General features: G+C 40.5%; 1 protein-coding gene across 5 annotated transcripts in view; it reads left to right on the top strand.

Moving 5' to 3' along the window:
- LOC308499521 (broad substrate specificity ATP-binding cassette transporter ABCG2-like) overlaps positions 1-22,895 on the top strand; it is a 95,349-nt gene that overhangs the window by 37,446 nt on the left and 35,008 nt on the right. Inside the window, exon 1 of one of the 5 annotated variants that reach the window (XM_081053074.1) lies at positions 8,060-8,258. The exons of 2 other annotated variants lie outside the window; for them this stretch is intronic. The gene's annotated coding sequence lies outside the window, so the exon portion shown is untranslated. Of the gene's footprint in view, positions 1-8,059; positions 8,696-22,895 lie in introns of those variants that run through there. 2 more of the 5 variants (XM_081053077.1, XM_081053076.1) reach the window with 2 other exon arrangements.

Raw genomic sequence — 22,895 nt, 5'->3', positions numbered from 1 at the left:
GCTTATATACCAATTTGATAGAGAGGGAAGAGGGGAGAAAGGGCTTCTGTGGCAAAACAAAGTACTTTTAGAAAAGACCAATGGACTTCTCGGGAAACAAATGGAAGTATGGCAGTTTTTGATAATGTTTGTTTACGGAATTTCTTATCCAGGTATGGGTGGTTGGTCTTCTTCCTGGTGGTAAAGCTCCCTGAGATGGGATTTATAGCAGCTTCACACTCTGAAGACCCTACCTTTAGTCAGATAAGGGAAGCTCCAAAAAGGCTTCTTTCTGCATCAGTTATATCTCTAATGTCTTCAGTTTAAAATAATCTTCATACCAACTATGTGAGTGTGGATGGGTTCCTACATTAGTATCCTTTTTGTTTCCTTAGGACCTTGTGGTAGGAAGAATAATGTCCTCCCAAAGATGTCCATGTCCTAATATCCAGAATGTGAATGTTAGATTACCTGGCAAAGGAGAATTAAGGTTGTTGATGAAAAGAAGGTTGCTAATCAGATGACTTTAAAATAGGGAGGTTATCCTGTTTTCTCTGGCGGGTCTAATGTAATTACAAGGGTCCTTAAAAGTAGAAGAGGGAGGCAGAGGATGAGAGTCAGAGAAAGTGATGTGATAACAAGCAGGGTCAGAGAGATGCTTTGTTGTTGGCTTGGAAGCTGGAGGAATGGGGCCATAAGCCAAGGAATGCAGGTAGCCTCTGGAACCTGGAATAGGTTCCAGAAAAGAACCCAGGCCTGCTGACATCTTTGGTGTTAGTCCCGTTGAGACCCCCATCAGACTCCTCATCAATAGAAATGGAAGATAAATTTTTGTTTTAAGCCACTAAATTTGTGGTAATTTGCTACTGTAGCCATAGGAAATGGACACAGGCCTATTCCAGTATTCACCATTTTCTCAAATCCCCTATGTTCTCATTCACATGCACCCTCTCAGCTGATCCTCCAACTTCAGAAAGTGGGGTAATGGACCAGACAGTTCTTTCAAGTTTCTCTATTTTCCCTAATTAAAACATTAATCTACATGAGGACCCATCTTGATTCTTTTCCCTTATATCACAATTTAAAATTTTTTCCCTTTTCTAATGCTAATTCCTCTGAATTCCATTTCCATCCTGCATTCTAAGGGACCTGATTTTACCAATTAACCACTTTTTCTTCTTTATGGTTTGTCCTCTGGGCATGCACACATATCCTGGCCTGTCTAATTTAAATCAAATAAGAAAGATTTTCTGTGAACCCCAAGATAGCCTTTAAGGTATACCTTTTGATAGTTGAAAGCTTTGAGAAGAGTTGTCTCTACTGGTACTGTGTTTTCGTTCCTTCACATACTTGTCAGTGCTCAAGCCATTACAGACGAACCTTTCTCTCACTGAGTCTGCCAAAGGCCCACGGTAGCTGTGAACAGAGCCACAGAGGAACATGGTGTATGCAGTGTCTTGCACTGTTATTTATTTTCTTTAACTTGGAATGGTAGTGGAAACAAATATAGTTGGACCCACAACAGGTATTGTTGGGAAAATTTCCTGGAGCTGAGAAATCAGAGGAAGAGGCTGTTAATTCTCATTACATTAAGAGTTTATTAGGGGAACTTACATGCGACGTGCGTGGTGGGAGAGAGTGAGATGCCATGGATATCCTCCACTCCATAGGACAGGCGCTAAAGGGTTATATGCATGTAGAACAAGGCGGGCTGGATTGGACTACTGCGGCATGATCCGCTCCTGATAAGGGGGAAATGCCTATCATGCTTGCCTAGGGCAGGGCAACGGGCCTGTTCCAAGCACCGGCACAAACCAGCACGCTGTGGAGCATAGAGGAGGGGGTCGATCAGACAGTCTGTGAGGGAATTAAGGGAAGCAATGTCTGTTATGCCCCATATCTAACTGACCGGTCCCGCAGCACTTAAGCAGCGGTCATGTTATGGAATAGCCTTTCCTCTACAGATGTTATATATGTAACCCAAATGCTCCCCAGTCCCTAATAAGTCCTGCCTGAAACCTATACTTGACAGGAGAAAACTGACCCTTCAATTTACCACTTGGACCAAGAACTAAATAACATACTCGATTTGAGACAGCGTAGGGACTTGGGCTGGGGTGAAGGAATGCCACCATCCCATCACTCACTACGCAAAAATGCATAAGCAGCTGATTTTATCTCCCTTCAAAACCTTTTCTTCCATACAGATGTCGAAACCACTCTTCTGCATGTGCACTTGATCAAGATTTGATGACTGTTTGACCTTCCTGGGGGTAGTGATAAAGAGCAGTCCACCATTTTGACCCACAGCACAGGCGCTAACTTGATTACCAGGCAACACAACCTATAAAGAAAGCCCTCTACTTTCAAAAAGGCTGCTATTTCTACAAGCCAGCCAATCATTCACACCTGGATAAGAAATTGGATAAACAAACATTATCACAAATTCTCCTGTTTCCATTTAATTCCCATTTGTTTTTTTAAAAAGTCCTTTCTTTTATAAAAGCAGCCAAGCAGAACCAGCTCCAGAGAGAGTTCTGAGAATCTTCCTCTCCTCTGTGCTGCCTCCTTGTGCTCTAGCAGAAGCTTAATAAAATCAGTCTGGAAGTGTTTCTGGAATTTTCTCTTGATTACTACCTTGGGGAACCCAAGAACCCAAAAGCTGGTAACAGGTTCTTACGAGATTTTTGTACTTGGTGGCCAGGCAGGCATATAGACTGAGAGCTCAAGGCAGCTGAGAGAGGCTAGCAGGATATTAAAAATCCTATGAGTTGGATGTCATATGTCCCTATGGGAGCTTTGATATTAGGGTACCTGATTCATGGAGTTACAGACCCAGGAAATTTGTTTCTTTAAAGAGAAGACTACTTTGGTTACCATTCTGTATAATAAGCCATATCCTTTATCAACATTAAACGAATTTGTATCTTTTGCCTGTGACTTTTGCTGACAGTCCATCAAGCACTGATACCCTTGTGAAAACTGTACAAGCAAGCCCTTCACAGGTGTGATTATTGGAGAGGAGTATTACCACCTCCATTTCACCCCAACCCCCACAAAACCTCCCAGTTATTTTTGAAGTTTTCAAAAGTGAGGCTCAAGTGATTTCATGAATGAACCTGTCTGCTCCCTTCACTGGAGGACATCTTCCCTATTTGTCTGTTTATGTCATGACACTGCCTACAAAAGCACATGACAACAACTCACCCCACTAATGCCATTTTAGATCTCCAGTGTGTGTTAGGTTGTGGACTCTAGATGGCTCCAAAGCTTTCAATTAGGATTGTAAAGAAACACTAATTTTGATAATTCTGTGGTTTGATTGCAAGGCACATAAAACATGACAGTGACTTCAACTAGCGTGGAGATAGTCCAGTAGATAAATGATATTATCAGCGATCCATGCTCTTTCTGTTTACTTGTTCTGCCATCTGAAAAATTAATAGAAAGAAATGGGAAAAGGCCTTATATAGAAAATTTACAAATAAACCACAATTATTAGGTATTTAATATATGTGCTGCCGAAGCGAGCACCATTATTAGGTATTTAAAAAGGTAACTCTTGCTCACTAAGTCAAAGAAGTATAAATTAACCACTGCCATTTGTCATTTATCAAGTTTTAAAAAAATAAATTTATTATTCTATCCAGTATTTGTGAGAATTTAGGAGAACAAGCAACCTTTTAAATTGTTGGGAGACTGAATTTGGCACAAATTTCGTGTGGGAAAATTGGTTATGTGTGTTAGAAATTTTTAAGTGGGCATAACATTTTGCCCCAACAATTTCCATTCTGGAATATATATGAATGTGAGCAATGATGTGAGAATAGCTACAATGATTTTTGTGAATAATTAGATGATTGGTTAAATTAATTTTGGTATACAACAAATAATTGAATACCGTGCAGCCATTAAGCATTAAGTTGTAACAAGATGTTGAATGACAAGAAACCATGTTTGCAACAGAGCAGTTTATAAAATAATAATAGTTACCACTTATTGAGTGTGAATCGGTGATAATGACTCTGTTCAGTGTGTTACCCAGACATCTCATTTAATCTCTGTAACTACTGGGGAGATTGTTTCCTCTGATTACCAATAACCACTTCAAGACTAAGTAACCAATTCAAGTTCAAATCTGCAGGCTGTGGGAGAGCCAGGATTCAGACACAGACTGTCTGATTTGAGAGGATGCCCTTCATCTCTATGCTTAGTATACACCCATAAGCTCACTTTTGTTTTTTAAGAAAATATGTATGTTACAGAATTGCACCTGAAATCTATGTAATTTCACTAACAATTGTCACCTCAATAAATTAAAAGAATAATAAATAAAAAATCAGATATGAAAACCTTAAAAAAAGAAAAAAGAAAATATGTATGCATAGAAAAAGACTAAAAGCAGATGGTATGTGGCTGTTGGGTTACAGGCGATTTTTTTTTCCTGTTTAACATGCGATAAGAGAGAAAAAAAGTTTAATTAAATGGAAAAGAAAAAGTGCCAGATTGAGAACACGTTCAGTAGGATTCCCAATACCAGGCTCTATAAATCTTGGGCAGAGAGGTCGTGAGGTGGATGCTGGAGGTTTGTGGTCCAAGAAAAGCTGTGAGTCACCTGTGTATTCACCTAACTTTTGGCCTGTGCAAATCAGGAAGGTCATCTTTAGGTTTCTTTCTCCCTAATATCCTGTGTCCTATAATAACCAAACATTAAAAGAGAAAACGGGGCATTTGAAAATAATTAGCCCCAAATAAAATGCTAACTTATAGTTAAAATGACTCACTTCTTTACAAAGCAATTCATTTATGTAATGCTGGCTTTAATCTGAATTTGTTGTTGACGGAAGAAATGTCCAAACCTGAAAAGATGTGTCAAATGATGTTGGTTGACGCCAATTCAATGCCAACAGGAGTCCCCAATTTGGGATGCAGTGAAGAGGGAAACTATTCAGTGCAAACAGCTGAATTGTGATACAGTACATCTGTGAGAACAGCATGGCTATGGAACAGCTCAATAGTGTTATGGCTCAATTATGAAGCAGCATGGTGGTGAGGTGCCCCTGGGCCAGGCCCCTCGTTAGCTAGACTCCTCTGCTCTGGCTCCAGCAGAGGAAACACAGTATTCAGGCTTTGGTGGAAAGGGAAAGTGCACTTTGCAAACCTGAGAGAGAGCTGACTTACATAGACAGAAGTCCCACCCTGGTCTTTGATTGGTCTGTCCTCATTCAAATGAGGATTCCAAATCCTCAAAGTTTGGTCTAAAAGGCACTGTCCTAATTGGTCAGAATGGAGCCACTCTGATTGCTTGATGAAGATGCTGATGGCAGGGAATATAGCTACACAACTCTGATTGGATGGGAAAAGCCTTAGCCCTATTGGTTGAAATACTATTGCAGGAACTCCTTTAAAGGGGCTGGCTCAGATGGTACAAACACAAGCAGACAAGCAGTTCCGTGGGGTGGGCAGGCTTGTCTCTGAAGTGCTGTTTGCATGAGACACCTATTTAGAAATATCTGTGAGGCTCTGAGTTAGCCACCAAAGCCCTTCTCAGTATCTTCTTTCCTCAGGGTCCACAGAACTTTTTCATAAGAGTTTATTCTAGCCGAAACTGATGACAGCTGCTGGAAAGCAAGACCTCAAAATGCTCCAGAGAAGGACAGTTTCTCAGTTTCTTTTATGGATTTAAAATTAAGGAAGGAATTTAAGGAAAGTTACCTGAAGGTGGAAGAAAGCAAGGCAGGGATTGGATTACAGGATGGTTAAGATTATGTACTCTCTCGAGGGTGGTTATGCCTTCAAGGGGTATTACTTCTGGCATTTCAAAGGTGTATTAACATAGATGCACAAGAAGAATGGATAGGGATTGCTTTAAAAACCTTTCGCTAAAGATGTTACCGGCTTGGAGCATGACTACCCACCATGACCTGCCCAGTTACGAGTTTATGATTTATTAGAGCATCCTTTTTTTTTTTTTTGGTCCACATTGGCAAACAGAATTTGATGGCAATGACTAGCTTGAGAAAGTATTAGGGTGAAGTTACGTTCTAATATAACTTAAGCTAACAAACTGACATCAATATAAAAAAAAAATCACAAACTAAAATATTTAAAAAATTAGACTAAAAAGAAGGCAGAAAGTTTTTTGTTGTTTTAATGGTTTTAGCATTATTTTGGATGAGGATACGACTAATCGTTTTCATATATCTTTTTATTTGAGTTCTCTGATGTTTATTAGGATTTGACCGTTGGTTAAGCTTTTTCCAATACTCATTGCATTGATTACTTCTCTCTCTTGTCATGTATCCTTATATGTACATTTTACTGAGTAAAAACAAACACTGATATTTTATCAATTTATTTTACTTTTAAACAAAATTCATTTTTTAAATGTAAAAGTTGCATATCTGCATTATATCATATCAAATTTAGAAAATATAAGTAAAAGATAAAAAAGGACTATAACATTATTATGGAGACAACAATTGCCAGCTAAAATAGCTTGGTTTATTTTTATTTTATATAATTGCAGAATAGTAAACTTACTATCTTGTTTTTTTCTAAATGTATTTTTTATCAATTTCATGTGTATTTTTTCCATTTTTATAAGTTCCCTCTTGGAACTGTCTTCAGAGTTTGCTGGAAAATTTTTCATCTTTAAAAGTTTTATTCATTAGAGGGTGTTTTTCAAGTTTGCAAACAGTTATTAAAAGCCAGCATTGAAGAATTTTTCCCAATCTTTGCTTAAAATGACAAATGTATTTGTATGTGGTTTTTTAAGGGTCTTTAAAATGACTCAGAAATTTAATTTCCCCTCCAACCCAAATTTCACCCAAGCCATTGGGCGCATCATAGGTGTATACTTTTAAAATCCTTTAAAAGTATACAGTATGTGATTTGCTTTTTCATTCAGACTTTTGCAGTTTAATTTTTACAAAATAGTGGACAAACTTTGGTTCTTTATATTAATAGAGAATATATACATATCTATCTATATATTTCTATCTATATCTGCCTATCTGTATATATAGCATTTAAGTTATAAACACATAGCAAAATTAGCATCACTTAAACAACAACCATTTTTTCACATAATTAGGATTTCTCAAGAGATAAACATTGCTTTTAGCTTGACTATGTAAATAGTCTTTGATGCTTTATGTCTACTAGTATTTACAAAAGCAAGTCTGAAAACTACCATCACCTACAAAAGTGATGAGCTTTAGGACATAATTTTGTTATCATGCCATAATGCAGACTTAAAATTATAGAAAGTACAGTATTTTTAATATTTTAAAAAATTATGTGTAATCCATTTTCTTATCTAGGTCTCCTGGATAAGTATTATTTTTGGTATGGGGTGAAGAATTAACAGTAACTCCTAGTGTTGCTTTACACAATTTAACTGGTAATATGATTTTTGTTTGTAAATGTAAACCAGAAACTAGATGCTAGTGCTAATTTCTGAGAGTAGATGAAGCTGGTGAATTTTGGCACAGCCATACACACTCTAAAGCCTGATAACCAACCCTGTTTCTCAATCAGCACAATCACTTTCCAGCTTTTCCGCACGATCAGTGTCTTGCAAAGAAGTGTTTACTACAGGAGTGTGAAAAAATACTTTTAACTGTTTCCAGTAATATTTTCACTCAAGAAGTATTCTTGCCACTCCTCTCTCCCTGTTGATTTAGTTCCTGATTTTATTGGCCCTGGGGCACAGGAACCTAATTTCTCAGAAGTTCATTCAATAGAGACTGCCTACTTGCTCTCAGTGGGCAACGTTCGAAATTGAAAAAGGTCGAGGCGTCAGCGTCCCTCGGTGCTTAGGGGCGCAGGGCACCGTTAGGGACCAAGTTCATTAAGGTGTTGATCAGTAGGGGTAGCATGCTGCCAGGGCTAATCGCCAACTGTCCGTTTCGGAAGTGCCCTGGAGAAGGGAGTTTTGGAGTTGCCCTTGCGTGCTCCGGGATAGTCTTGTTTCTGACCTGGGCTGGCGGGTGGGTGGCGCCCTGGCGATTATCTCAGACCGGCAGGCGGTACCACGCCTTTTGCACAAAGGCGGGCTCCGACCCCCAGAGAGCTTGAGCGTAGGGGAGGGGCCTTCACCTTGCGCTCTCGCCGCCTGCAGCCGGAGGTGTGCGCTGTGAAGCTCCAGTCCGTGGTGCCTGCGCTCGCCTCCTCGCCCCCCGGGCTCGCCGCCCGCCGCTCCGACTTGCAGTCCGGGGCTCCAAACCGTGACTGGAAGCCGGCACTGGCGCCTTCCCAGGCTGTTTGCTGCGCTTGTAAGATCTGGGCCCGCGAGGAGGCTGCTCTGCAGGCTGTGGGTGACGATCCAGGAAGGTTGCCCTGGGGCCGGGCTTTGCCGTGCGCGGGCTGTGTCCTAAGTCAGTTACAGACCGAGTCCTGAGCTCGCAGGAGGAGAGAGGAAGTCCTGGACCGTCCAAAAGGGACTGGGGAGACGCAGGAAGGAGGCAGCCTGGAAAGGAACCGGGAAGATTCTGGAAAAGCTTCACGATTGAGAAAGCACAGTACAGGTGCTTGATGTCATTGTGAAGTAGGAGCTGCTTAGGGAATGTTCGGAAAGTCTGGCGGACTCAACTCAGCGTTTATATAAATGATTATTAGTGCTCCGCCACTCAGCGCACGGACCCTGAGATCCCAGCCCTTGAAGAGCTGAGTGAGTACATTCCCTTTGGAATGTATGTGGCTTGAAAAGTTGGTGGGTATTGCGTGTACATTTGGTAGAATATAGAAAACTGTTCAGTTGAGATGACAAGGATTTGATTAGTGCCTCCCAGTTTCATTGGAAAGTGAATATGAAATGCAAACTGAAAATGCAGACTGCTTTTTCAGAAAACGATGCTTTGGTGCAACTGTTTCCGTGTGTGCTAGTGTGTATTAAGGGCCCTTTGGTCAAACTCTAGCTTTTCTCCAAATGTGTGAAACTCGAGTTGATACTGGATGGATGAAAACTTAGTGAGCATGGAAGTTACTACAAGGTGGGAGAAAAGTTTGTTAATATTAGTACTTTAAAAGACATTAACCAATATATTTATTCTATCTTTTTCCTATTCTCAGGATGTAAAATTTGTCCACAACTTTGGGTGGTTTGCTGAAGTGTTACGAGCTCCCTTTTGTATTTTTCTGTGGATAGTTTAAATACTAACTTCAAAAAATTAACCACCGTATTACAATCCTGATTAAAAATAATACTGAAGACGTTAGAACAAAACAGAAAAATCAAAGATCAAAAAAGTTAGATTGCAGATCTAGTAGTTAAAAAACAAAATTCCTGTAATCTTGCCTAGTTTTATTTTCTTGCCTAATTGTAGACATATAAAAGCTCCTTCCACTTTCAGAAATAAAGTACATTCATAGTAAGAAATGCTTATGGGTCATCTTTGTTTCAGAACGTGGGCATTCAGCAAGAGCTGAAGTAAAACATTCTTTTACTTCAAGGTGGTATTAAAATACACTTACACTCAAAATCTACCTCTGCCTTTATTTTATTAAGCATCCCTGAAGTAGTTGAGGCAAACGTGTTACAAATGGAAAATAAAATACAAGCAAGAGTAGAGTTACTGTGCGGGAGCACATTAGAAGGGACATGGACAGACTGTAGGACCCTATATCAAGTTGCGTCCTAGAGGCATGAAGCATAATTCAGTGAGGATAAAGGGGGGAAATATACCAGCTCCTTAGAGAGGCTTTTCCTGGCATTTACTTCTGAGAGAAATGCCTTGTGTCCCAGAAGGATGCAGAGGAGACTGAACCATGGCAGGGGGAGAGCATCCCCTGTGCCCATCTCATAGACAGTACGTGCAATGGAGCATTTCTTAGGACTGCTTGCTGTAGTTTTAATTTTCCTTTCTCTTAAGTGTTATGGAAAACGGTGGTTGGATGCTAAGACCCCATGGTCACACATGCTGCTTTGTAATTGTTTGGACCTTCTTTGGGGATAAATCTAGATTTTCCAGCAGGATAGGGTCACCTCATATTCTTCAAAATACTCTGTCTTTCTCTCTGTCGAGAGTTTTGGATAAAAGCTGGCACTTAGCCCCCATTCTCATGATAGTCCCGTTCACCCCATAATTTTTGGAATCAGGTATTCTACTGCACTGGGAGACTGCTAGGAAATGGATATCTCATTTTTGAGCCACATATGTTGTTTATAGAGACAAATAAAATGTTCAGAGAATTGTAGCTTTGAAAGTGAATAGTATACTGATTAAACGGGGGGGCCAGGGAGGAGGGCAGATCGGTGGGTGTAAAGCAAACTACTGCTCCCATCTTCATTTCAGTGAAGAAGTGTTGTTTTTGGCAAGAAGGGTAGAATAAAATCTTAGCAAGGTTAGAAACCCTGTTGAACAGGGTTTGTGCACTTTGGTGATCACTAGCTCAATCCCTTTGGGCTAGTTCTTAGGCCTAGGTAGCATTAGGTGGCTGTCATATCACTGGTAGGATGTTCTTCGTTATCTGGAAGGGTAAAAAAAAATGGAAGTCTCTATAGAAAGCAGCAAGCGCTATGAACTCCCTCTGAAGCCACTTGATGTGAGTTTCTTACAAAGAAAGAGGAAAGCCTGCCTGAGAGGAACCCAAACTCTGGATACCCTTACACAGGAGGTCTGTCCTCCTACCTTCCTGTCCTACACAGCCGGCCCCTGGCCTTACGCTGACCCCAGGGGTCAGGGAGAAAATGGATGGAAAGTAGAGGGACAATAGAATACTTCAAAAGCAAAGGGAAAACGTCCATCTTATCCTTTTTCCTTAACCAGCCCATATTAGTTAGGAATGCCCTAACACGAGTTCAGTCAGTACATCCTCAGAAAAATAAAAGAAAGTGGCCATTAAGCAGGGGAGGTGGGCTGTGGGGGTTGGCTAAGTGCTTACCACATGCAGGTAGTTTTTATATCCATTCTCACTTTATGTTCACACTAAGCCTTCCAGGGAGGCATTTTCGTCACTCACAGCTGGGCCAAAAAGACCAGATTGCACGAGAGTAAAGTTCACCGTACCTTTCATACTTTTTTTTTTTTTATCTAGTCTGCTAAGGTGTTTTGCATTTTTCTTTCATGTTCATACAGCAGCTCATTGTGAAGGCATGAAGGGACAAGAACACAATGTATGAGTTGACAGGGAGTAGAGAGGCCCAGACTAACCTGGGTCTAATAAACTCTGTCATTCCTTCATTTTCTGCCTTGGATGAAGTCATGTCTCCGTATCATAATTTCTACATGGGACCAGAGAACATAAGTTTGGATGGAAGGGATCTGTATTTTATTGATGTTGCCCAGAAGTAAAATGTGGGTCAATTGAAAGTGTCAGAATTGTGGTACGGAGTGTGTGCTGAGAACATTTACTGTTCTTGTCTGCCCCTCCACTGGGAAGGCAAAAGCCATTCCCAGTATTATCCTATGACTAATAAATACTGTTCAAGCAATCTTATTCCGCCAGTGTTCAGCCAGTGGAGTCATCACCCAGGAAAAGTCTCAAGTCCTAGGATGTGTTCCTGGCCTGTCAATACTAGCTCATAGCCTCTTCTGTACAATGGAATGACTCAGTCCTACTTGTGAGGCTCAGAAGAGACCAAATAGCTTAGTATTGTTTGGAAACTTTGAAACACTACCTGTATCTATCTCTCTTTCTATATAAACAATATATTAAACGTATTATAATTTCAATATGCAATCAATATAAAATTATTAATGAGATATTTTTCCTTCTTTTACTCCTACTAAGTCTCCCAAATCTGATGTATGTCCACACGTACAGCACATCTTAATCAGACTGTTCACATCGCAAGTGTTCAATAGCCCCACGTGGCTAGTGGCTGCCTGATTGGGTAGCACAGGTCTAGGGGCATTCATTGCTACACTGATAGTAGTTGGTTTGGATGATGCCTTTTTTATCTTGATGATAATGTATTTATACATGTGCCTCTTGCTTTTAATAACTTTTAATAACTTGTTCCTAATACCTACCTGTTCTTAGAATAAAATTGCAGAAAATACAAAAATGGAGGAAATAATATTTACCATTATTTTAGTACACGTCTGGAGAACAGTTTACAAAAATGTAAGCTTCCCGTTCTTACTTCCCTTTCAGTATGATATAGGCCCTAAATCTTGGTTTTTAGGAGGATCTCACAACTCTTCATATCATTTGAATTTCAACCTATTATAAGTATGCCAGAGTAACAAGAAAAATGTCTTTGATGTGTTATTCTTTATAAAACAATACTTTTCAGAATACTGATTGGGGAGGAACAAACTTTTCTCTACCCTCACAGTTATTCTGGCAGGTCTAATAATCAAATATTCGTGAGACAGAATAGCAAGAGAAAAACAACCAAATTTAACATAGACATATGTATGGGAACCTCACACACATGACAGAGTCAGAGAGGTTCAGAGATAGTAGGGGAACATGGGGATATAAGACATCCTGAGCTAGGAATGAGATAAGGTGCCTTGGGGCTTCAAAAGATCATTGAAGGATGATAAGAGCAGAACTTTAGTAAATAGAAGTTTGCTCTGCCCTATAGATAGGTCAAAAGAAGTTATCTCTGATAATCTCTTATGAGCAAGGGCTCTAACTCAAATTCTAGGTAGTTAAAGGGGAGGAGAAATTTCTCTTGAGCCTGCTGATAAGTTGCCTCTAGATGAAAACAATCTTCAAACCATGGAGGCACATTTTGGGCTTGTTTATTTCTGGACTCCCACAGTACATATAACTGTGACTGGTTGTATAGATCTTAATGAAGAAATTTTTAAGAACAATGATGGCATTTGAAGTCTGACATTGTGCTTCCATTATAAACATTGAAAAAATTGGCATTTTATTCACGTTAATTTTTTATTTTGAAATAAATTTTAGACTTATTGAAAAGTTGCAAAAAATAATACAGAGTTCCTGTAACATTTTGCATAACTATAGTACAGGTGTCAAAACTAATAAATTAACGTTGGTACAATATTATAATACTGTTAAACTATAGACTTATTTAGATTTCATATTTATATATTATTATATAAATATATTTATATATTTATTATTCAATTTAAATCTATTGTATATAATTAAATAAATTTAAATAATTAATTATTATTTAATTATTTAATTAATTATATATATATTTTAATTTTTTATATTTTTAATATTTTAATAATTTTAAATTTTAATATTTAAATAATTTTAAAATATTTATTTAATTATTATTAAAATCATTTATTAATTTATTATTTATTATAATAAATAAATAATTTATTAAATAAATATTATTTATATAAAAATAAATATTGTTTAAATAAATTAAATTTATTTATTATATATAAATATATAATTAAATAAATATTATTTATTATTACATAAGTATATTTATATATTTATATATTGTTAAATATTATTTAGATTTCAGATTATTTAGATTTTATATTTATATAGACTTATTTAGATTTCACTGTCATTTTTTTTTCGGGGGCAGGTCTAGAATATGAGGTTGAATTTGACTGTTACACGTCCTTAGTTTCCTCCAGTCTGTGACAATTCCTCAACTTTTTGTTGTTTTTCATGACATTGACATACGTGATGAGTACTGGTCAGTTATTTTGAAGAATGTCCCTCAATTAGTTTATGATGTTTTCTCCTCAAGATTGAAGTTGTGCATATGGGGAAAATACGTCAGAAGGAATCCCAGTGTATATCAGGGGTTCATGATGTCTTATTACTGAGGTTAAACTTGGTTTAAGTGCTGTTTACTGCGTTCCTAGTGAAAAGTTATCATTTTCCCTTTTGTAATTAGTAGATATCTTGGGAGAGAAACTTGGACTATGCAGATATCCTGTTTCTACTTAACCATAAATGTAAACTTAGATTATGTAAATATTCTGTTTCTCCTTAAACTTTTATTCACTAATTTTAGCACCCATTGGTGGAACTTTGTATATTGTACTCTGTTGTTCTAATGGTAATTAATATATATTTTTTCCTATTCCTCCTATGTTTACTAAGTAGAATTCTTGTGTAAAGAAGAGCTGTCCATTCTCCCTCATTTATTTATTCAACTGTTGGTATCAGTACACAGTAGTGGATATTTATTTTATTATGTAGATCATAATGTAATACTGTCCTTATTTAATTGGCGGCTCAAGTCATTCCAGCCTTGGCCACTGGGATCTCTTTCAGGTTGATTCCTGTACCCTTTGACATACCACCATTCCTCTCCCCCTCACCCCCCCTTTTAAAGCCTTTCCTTACTTTCTGGTATCACAAAATGCTCCGGGCTCATTTTGCATTTTCCTTGTCCTAACTCTGTAATCAGCCAAGATCAACCCTGTTCTCCAAGACACTCTGGTTCCTTTTTTGGAGAATGCTGTCAGAAACCAGTATCTATGCTCTCTCTCTGTGCTATTGGAGTAAATTTGAGCTTTTTAAAGTTTATTAGATTTGTGACCTAGTCCATGCATCTCTACAAAGAGGAGTAATGCCTTAAATTTCAAACACTATAGAAGAGTTGACTGTAGCTTCCAATTTGGGTTTATTCTCTTATGGGGAAGAAATGAAATTGGCCAAGTGTTAGTGTTTGTAAAAGTTCCCAGTTTTTCTCAAAAGATGACCCATAAATGCTTACAAAACAAACAGAATGAAGATAGGAATTTTAAATTTTTATTTATTAGGCCCTATATAAGAAAGCGGGTTATTTTTTTTATTTTTTTATTTTTAGCTTGTTAACTCAAACTATTTCCTGATTAATGGCTGAACATCTGTGAAGGGGAGATATGCCTAGGTCACATATCTTTGAGATGTGCTGTTATCCTAAAAATAAAAGGTGAAAGTGAGAGGCAAAATACAGGTATTTGAGATCGAAAAGATAGCTATTGTGGAGTACAGCATAGGGAATAGAGTCAATGAAATCATAACAGCTATATACAACATTGTAACAGCTATATACGATGTCGCAGGGGTAGTAGATTGGGGGAAGGGAGGTGATCACTTTGGGAGGGGTGTCAGTGCACACTGTATTTAAATGTCTATTACGTTGTTTTGTACACCTGAAACTAATAAAAAAATTAGAAATAGAACTACCTTAAAAAAAGAATAGCTATTGTGGAAGAAGTGATTTAGGAAGAAACAAATAGTGTCTGATTAGGAGGTGAAGAAGGCAAAAGGTATTTTTGAGAAAGGGAAGGGGAATAATTATGTGAATAGAAGGAAGGTATTTCTATGGATGTTAATACCGTGTTTTCCCAAAAATAAGACCGGGTCTTATATTCATTGAAACAAGTTCCAAATTATATTCAGGGGGTGTCTTATTTTTTCATGTACAACAATATACAATTATTCAAATACAGTCATGTCATCTTCTGGAACATCGTCATCATGTACTAAATGTGTCTGCCTGGCTGACGATCTTAACTGGGTTTTATTTTTGGGGAAACACGGTAAGCTAAGGAAGGAATTTCTGTAGGTTCAGATAAGCTGATATAATGATGCTAATTCTAAAGAATGTCTTTAATTTTTCGTCCAGTAATCATGATGTCTACTTTTTGTAGTCAACTGGTCTTGCAAACAGTTGTTTGGGATACAATGCTATTTTAGGCTCAGTCCCAAGGTCATTTTGCTCAGTTTTAACATATAGAGGGTTTGAGGAGTAAGACCTACAAGGCAGTTCCCCTGGGATGGCAGTTTGGACTCCATTTTGAAGTGGCTCCGTTTATATTATTTTCCCCTTTTGATGATATATCCTTGAAAGCATTGCTGATCATTCACTGGAAAACAACACAGATTATTTATTAGAAAGATTGTTCGTTCTTCATTACTGGAAAGGGTTGTTCCCCGTATGTCATTTCCCATGAAGAAGGGAAAATAGTTTTCTGAGGAGCCTTACAGCACATTTGAGCAACATGGGCAGCAGAACAGAGGAAGGCCTTATGTTCCTTTGGGGCAAACAGCTTGTGTAGTTTCTTGAGGTTTCTCATATGAAATCTCATAGGTCCTCGTGATCATCTCAAAATGCTGAGCAACCATTATCCAAAACAGTTTTATTATAACAGCAAAAATTTCTGTAAGAACAAACAAAATCTTAAGCTTGTTTGGAGAATAAATCTGAACCAGGAGGCAGTACCTCAGGACAACTAACTGAAGAACCATGAGGTGTCAGTGCACACTGTATTTAATCTTTTCCTTGTACCCAGATTTTATCTAGTTTCATCTGTACTTCATAAGAGGTGTTTTATGCCAAGTGAAAAGGAAGTATTAACAGAGCAAACCCTAGTTGTGCAGCTAGGATATAGTCAGGAGCAATTCTATTACCTCACACAACTTGCACAATTTAAAGATTTTCTGGCTGACTGTTGCTTTGGTAGAAGCTCCCCTAAATTCCCCAAAAGTTTTGATAAGTTTATAATTATATATTCATTCATTCATTGCAACACCTGCCCAAGGAAAAAGTATTTTTCCAAATCTTCGCCAGGGTTGACATCTCCAGGCATTGAATACCCTTGACTATGTGTACAGCCAGTGGCATTTTGACCTGTGAAGTAGGTTTAAAGGTGACATCTAATGCCAAGTTATCTTTCCAGGTAGAAATTAAGGGGGAAAAGGAAACAGTAACTATTATATCGAGTGCTTGACTTCTCATATTAATTGTGAGATGGGAAGGAACTGAAGTAAGCAAAAAATGAAAAATGAAGGTGTAGGTTACACAGGTCTGGTCTGGAATCTTGGGTTAGCCGTCCACAACAGATGCTGTCTGCTTCCTTCCTGGTAATTAATAATTTCAAATCCTCTGTTCCTGCACACAGATTTGGTAAGCGTAGCTGATATGGTCCTTTCCATCGTGGTTGTACAGAGCCCTTCTGAAAGTGTCTTTTCTAGTATACATAATCGCCTAATCGTAAATTATGGTGTTTAATTTCCTTGTCTCCTTTAATTCATTGGATGTCAAAATCAGAGTAAGCTAAATGCATAGGTCGACCTGATATGGCTCTGGAAACTCTGTAAGTAAGGTACCAGCGCAGTTTCCTGAAGGAGGCTTTCATGTTCGCTTTCCTGTTCGCTTTGTATACAGTTGTTTGGGATACAGATGTCTACGTAAGAAATGTTCAAACCTGTAGAGAATTTTATGAGTTTATTTGAGCCAAATTGATGACAGTATGCCAGGAAGCAAGATCTCAAATGCTCTGGAGAATAACAGTTTTGCAGCTTTTATGCATTTGAAATTAAGGAGGGGATGTAAGGAAGATTGGAGAAAGCAAGGCGGGGATTGGCTTACAGGATAGTTAGGATTCTGTGCTCTCTTGAGGGTGAATACCCCGTTGGAGGGGTATCACTTCTGTTGTTTCAATGCTGTGCTAACCTAGATGCACAAGAACAACGGACAGCGCTGGCTTAAAACCTTTCACTGGAGGAGTTATAAGCCTGGGGCTTGACTACCCACCATGATCTGCCCAGTTAGGAAATTACCTTCACATAACCCTGTGAGGTTACTTTCCATCGAACCCTCTTCTTCTCCGTCCACACGATGCTGGTTTAGGCCCAGTGCAAAAGGTTATTTTTCACAGTTTTGGTGTTCCAAAGGTTTGAGCAATCCGACGTGTAAGGTAGTTCCTTTGGGGTGGCAGCTCCAGTTCCATTTTGAAGTGGTTTCCTTTACGTTGTTGTTCACACAAGGTTGTGTGTCTTTTATGGGGTTATAAAATTGTTTATAAAATAATATAGGATTGTGGAAATAGACTTAGAAAAATTGTCTGGATCTGCATGGATCAATGTGTTAACCACTAGCCACATGTTAGTACTTAAATTTAAGAGAATTAAAAAACATTACAAAATCACTAACTATATTTCCAGTGTTTCCATATGTTCTGTCAACTGTAAAAATGTCAAGTAGGAATTCTGACAGGAAAAGGATTTATTCAGGCAAAGCAAAGGATTGCCGTCTGTTCTATGCAGCCATGGTGAGCCACATACAAGAGAAAGAGCGGGGAGTTTCTAGTTTAGAGGGGAAGTAAAGGTTGAGGGGAAGGGCTGTTAGGACCAAAGAGCTCTGTTGTGACCACAGAGTCCTTCCTGTGGGGCTTTGGGCTCAGACCTGGGGTGCAAGAGCGCCTCCTCCCCGGGACCTCCAGGTTGCTGCCTCGGTTAAGGTCTCTGTCATAAATGTTGACAGTGTCTAGAGGACAGTGTCACTTTATTTTCCCCTGAGTGTAGTTGAAGAAGAAGCATAGGTACTTTTCAGTCTGACCTCCAATTATGTTGAACTGCAACTCAGAAAAGAATCACTTGTTTGGCCTTATTTATAGACTTTTGCATGTTGGGAAACAGATTATCATCTATAAATGAAGTGATTTCTTGTGTAACTTGTGGAAATAAAGGGAGTTGTTCTTTTTTAACTTTGCCAAATTATCTCTTGCTTGTGCTTCCTAATCTTCACAAATTGAATCATAACCTCGGGGCTCAGTCCTTGAGTTTTTTTCTCTAGCTTTGGTGTAGGACGAGAAAACTTTTCTTCTACTCTCTTAGGTTGATGATTGGGGGAATGTAATGACACGGGTAGTGTTGGAGCTCAGCTCCCTCCCCGGCAGGTGAATACCGGATATGGTGCGATGGAGAAGAGAGAATCACGGAGCCACAGACAGGAGGGCAGCAGGCCCAGATGTAGGCGGGAGGAAGCACCGTAGGCTAATGCCCCAAGGGATCTTCCCGCATCATAGCCCTGAGGGCGGCCAGTCAGGACACAGGAGGCACCTTCTGTGTATCTGTCCTCTGCAGTATCCTCATCTGCAAGGACATCTGCGCGTACTAACGTAGCCATGGCGGTAATATAAGCAAACGGAGTAGTGGCTGATGGCTAACTGGTGACAGCTGATGACCAACTGGTTACATAAGTGCTAGCATGTGCGGGTTACATAATGGAGCCAGCACCTTTCCAGGTGAGGCTGAGAGCCTGGAAACTGCTCTCTGGGACTCTTTTCCCAACAGGGGACTGCAAATTAAATTGAAAGAAGACAGATTAGCAAGAGAAAAGATAGATTAGGTTTAATCACGTGGAAGGGAGTTCACAGAAAAATGTGACTTATTGGGGCCTTAGAATTAGGGGCTTAAAACCATCTTAATAAGAAGGAGGGGATGAAGAGCACTTATGGGAAAAGAAATGGTGTTTTAAAAAGATAAATGAACCCCTAAGAGAATAGATAAGAAATACAATAGTCTTGAGACATGTCTGTTGTGGTTACGACTGTATGGTTACGACTTCTCTGTCTCAGGTGGTAAGAGTCAGTCTTGCCTGGTTGCTTTTGGGGTGACTTATTGTGGGGACAGAGCCAGGAGTGCGGTTTCCTGAGTGCTGGCTCGGGTAGTAAATGGCTATCAACTGTGATTGGATGGCCATCAGCTGTGGCTAGTTGGCCGCCAGCTGTAACCAGTGAGACATTGGCCACTGATATAACTGCCGTGGCTATGCTAGCAGAAAATGGGGGCTAGCAAGAAGAGGGTGGCTGAGCTAGCAAGCGCGGATTGCAGTGAGGTTGGTAGGCAGAGAGAAGTGGACAGCAGGTTGCGGATAGTGTGGCTCCTGCTTCCTGTGTCTCCAACCCAGCCGCCAGCGAGACTATAGTGGTATGACTCCCCTACCTATGGTTTCCTGGGTGTTCCTTTTTGGTCTCACCATATCCTGCGTTCTTAGGCAGGGAGCAGGAGCTGAGACCCCGCATGACACCCTGCATGACACTTAGTCATGTTCTTTTGGGAGGCCTGCTTTTAGGCAGATAAGTTGATTTCAGGAAGTCGGATGCCTTCAGCTGAATATAACTGTTCTGCCTCAGTGGTGTATTCAGCAGTCACTCCCCTTCTGACTGTGTCCAGTTTCAGGGCCTTACCACAATTGTGGGTGTCCCTAGGACCTCTCCTGTGAACTGGAGAACATCCACACCTGGCTTCATCTCTGCTTGGATGTCTAAACAGCACATGTTCCAAGCAGAGCTTCCTGATCGTGTCCTTAATCATAGTGAATCAAGCATTTCTAGCAGGGGACTTGCAACTCTTGTCACTGTTACTGGTCATTTGCCTCTGTCCTGCGGGGGACCCCGCTCGCTCTGCCATTTGTCGTGTGAGGCGGCCTGCGGGGTCCCTGGTCCCGCTCCCCACATAAGAACGCAGGATATGGCTAGGCCAAAAAGGAACACCCACGGAGCCATAGGTAGGGGAGTCATACCACCATAGTCTCACTGGAGGCTGGAGCCACACAACCTGTGACCTGCTGTCCACTTCTCTGCCTGCCAACCGACTAACTGACCAACCAACGCAGCCGTGGCAGTTATATCAGTGGCTAATTGACTAACTGGTTACAACTGATGGTCAGTTAGCCACAGCTGATGGCCATGTACTACCCGAGCCAGCACCTTTCCACGTGAGGCCAAGAGCCTGGAAACTGCTCTCTGGGGCTCTGTCCCCACACCTCAGAAGAGGACTAAGAATTGATCATTACTATAGGAAAACCACTTAAGTGACTGCACATTAAAAGAGTGGGTTTTATGGTCTGAGAATTATACTTTAATTTAAAATTGTTCATTGGATATGTCACTTTGGCAGTCACCTAATGTTGTCAAGAGTAGCTTTGATGTGGGGTGGGGTGAAACCTGATTGGAGTGGATTCAAGAAGGAATGGGAGGGAGAGGAATGTGAAGGCTATAGGCAGGGACTGTAAGATTGTTCTTTAAGAAGCAAAGTATGACTCAAAGGGGTAGTTAAATTTTGAGGGTTATGTACCATCTTAATAGGAGAATGGGAGGGGGAATAGAGAAGAATTACAGAGTTTTTGTGACAAATAGAGAAAGAAAATTGATGCAGGGTAGAAAAAGTGAGTTGGAAATTATTGGAGAGACGTCCTTGAGTAGGCAAGAGGGAATGAAAAGCATTGCGTAAGTAGAGGGTTAACCTTAGGTAGCAGCAGCAGGAGTCCTAGGAGAGTTGCCTCTGACAAATAGAGGGGGTGGGCTGGAAAGATAGGAGATGGATGAAAGATGGAAAAGAAAGGAAGGGTAGTTGGATGAGAAGAGAGGGTCTTTATTTACAGTGCCAAGTGGGAACCTGCATGGCTGTGATAGTGGGGAGGGCAAGGTCATTCGAGTGAGGACGCCAAGGACAAAGGTCTATATGGATTTTGAAATTACCTGGAGTCACCAAGAGTCTAACCATCAAAACTATGTGACAGTGTAAATCCGCCGATGCCTGTTGGAACACAGTTCACACTTGGATGCTCAATTGAATGTGGGTCTGTAGCATTTATTTAAAACTGAAGAGCAATACATTATTGCATTATAAAGATCCCAAGAAATGGGGGTTTGTCATCCAGGAGTCTAGAGACATCTAAAACTTACCAGGTGGAAGCTGAGACCTAGACCTTCCGGCATCCCCTCTGTCATCACCTAAGCCCATCCTAGTCCAATATGTCTCACCTGGTTTTCCGTAACAGCCTTCTGACTGGCCCTTGTTTCCACACTTGGCACACAAAGCCAGAGTGGTCTTCTGAAAACATAATTATAACAGTATCATGGGAGTTTTCTGTTGAAAAGGCCTCAGGGTCTTCTCGCTGACTGTTCAAACCTATGATGGGGTCATGCGGGGTGTCAGGCGTGGTGTCAGCTCCCGCTCCCCACATAAGAACGCAGGACACGGTGAGGCCAAAAAGGAACACCCCCGGAGCCATAAGTAGGGGAGTCAAATCACTATATTCTCACCGGCGGCATCCGCCTCTCTGCAATCCGCTTTTGGCTAGCCCCCCATTCTCTTCTGCTAGCGTAGCCACAGCAGTTATATTAGTGGCCAATGGCTTACGGGTTACAGCTGACGGCCAACTAGCCACAGCTGATGGCCATCTGATCACAGTTGATGGCCATTTACTACCTGAGCCAGCACCTTTCTATGTGAGGCCTAGAGCCTGAAAACTGCTTTTTGGGGCTTTGTCCCCATAATGGAGTCTCTTCCTCTGTCTGACTGACCTCGTCCTCAGTACCACGGTCCCCAGATCACCATGTTGCAGTGTTGTGGGGGCCGAGAGTGCTTGTGGGGACAGAGCCCCAGAAAGCAGTTTCCAGGCTCTCGGCCTCATGTGGAGAGGTGCTGGCTCAGATAGTGGATGGCTGTCAGCTGTGGCTGGTTGGCCATCAGCTGTAGCCATTATGCCATTGGTCACTGATATAACTGCCGCGGTTACGGAGGGGAGCCGAGGAGAGTGAAGGAGGAGACTGAAGGAGAGAGAGTAAGGAGAGTCGAGGACAGTTGGTCGGTTGGCAGCAAAGCGGACAGCAGGTCGCATGTCGTGTAAACCCAGCCGCCAGTGAGAATATATTGGTTTGACTCCCCTACTTATGGCTCTATGGGTGTTCCTTTTTGGCCTCACCGTGTCCTGCTTTCTTACGAGGGGAGCAGGAGCTGAGACCCCGCACGACAAATGGCGCTGTGAGCGGGATTCCCTGCACGAGAGTGCCACACTCAGATCGCTCCGTTGGCCTGAAGACGTCAGTGGTCTGACTCCAACTCTCTGTTACTGAGCAGTTTTTGGACTTGAACACAGTGTCCACTCTGGACGCTTCAGGACGCATCTGTCAAATCAGAGGCAACGTGAAAACCCAGTAATTGATACAGGACTTTTTAAATGCAAGGATTAATTTATGGAAGTTGGATTTTGACATTTTTTACGTGACAGTATTTAATAGTATCCTCCTTGTATTTTTGTGCCATCATGTTTATAGCAATCACCTGAGAACCCTTTCTCCTTGTCAGGATTGTAATCTCTGTCTTAGCCTCAGTTGAAGGTCACGTGTGCTTACAGACCATGTCCTTTTGGCTGAGAGGCAGAGGGCATGCAACTATTTAGTCCATTTCCTACTTGGAAAACCATGTAAGAGGAAGGCCTGGGCTTC

This window comes from Rhinolophus hipposideros (genome assembly GCF_964194185.1).
Source record: "Rhinolophus hipposideros genome assembly, chromosome: 1".
Classification (NCBI taxonomy): Eukaryota; Metazoa; Chordata; class Mammalia; order Chiroptera; family Rhinolophidae; genus Rhinolophus; species Rhinolophus hipposideros.
Note: the sequence above shows the minus strand (reverse complement) of the source record. Positions and strands in the feature narration are given on the sequence as shown.